The sequence below is a fragment of the Coenobita brevimanus genome, chromosome 40 (genome assembly GCF_032717465.1).
Source record: "Coenobita brevimanus isolate Jiangsu-jjx chromosome 40, ASM3271746v2, whole genome shotgun sequence".
NCBI lineage: Eukaryota > Metazoa > Arthropoda > Malacostraca > Decapoda > Coenobitidae > Coenobita > Coenobita brevimanus.
In genome coordinates this window covers 4,075,733-4,076,094 of record NC_136993.1, presented here as the reverse complement: position 1 = coordinate 4,076,094, position 362 = coordinate 4,075,733, and positions in this window count along the sequence as shown.

Below are 362 nucleotides of genomic sequence, written 5' to 3'. Positions count from 1 at the left end.
ACAGCTTCAGGGAACGGATCGCCTACTCTATTCTTCACTTCCCCTTAAATATCAGAGCAAAATTTGGCTGGATTTGTGGAGGAGTGTAAAAAGGGAGTGGAATAGACTGGCTTCAGGGAACGGATCGTCTAGGATATACCCTCCCCCTTCCCCTTTACCTATAGAGAGAGTAAATGTCAACCTGGGGGCCACGACAGACTGCTGTAACTGTCAAAAACTTTAAGAAAATAACGTAAGTCTGTACTAAATATGATTTTTTTTTACTCATTCTGACTTGGCAGAATGTATATAATGTCAATAAAATCATCATCATCCGGACCTCCTTTCCCACCCTACGGCAGGGTGAGGAGTAGCACGTCCAG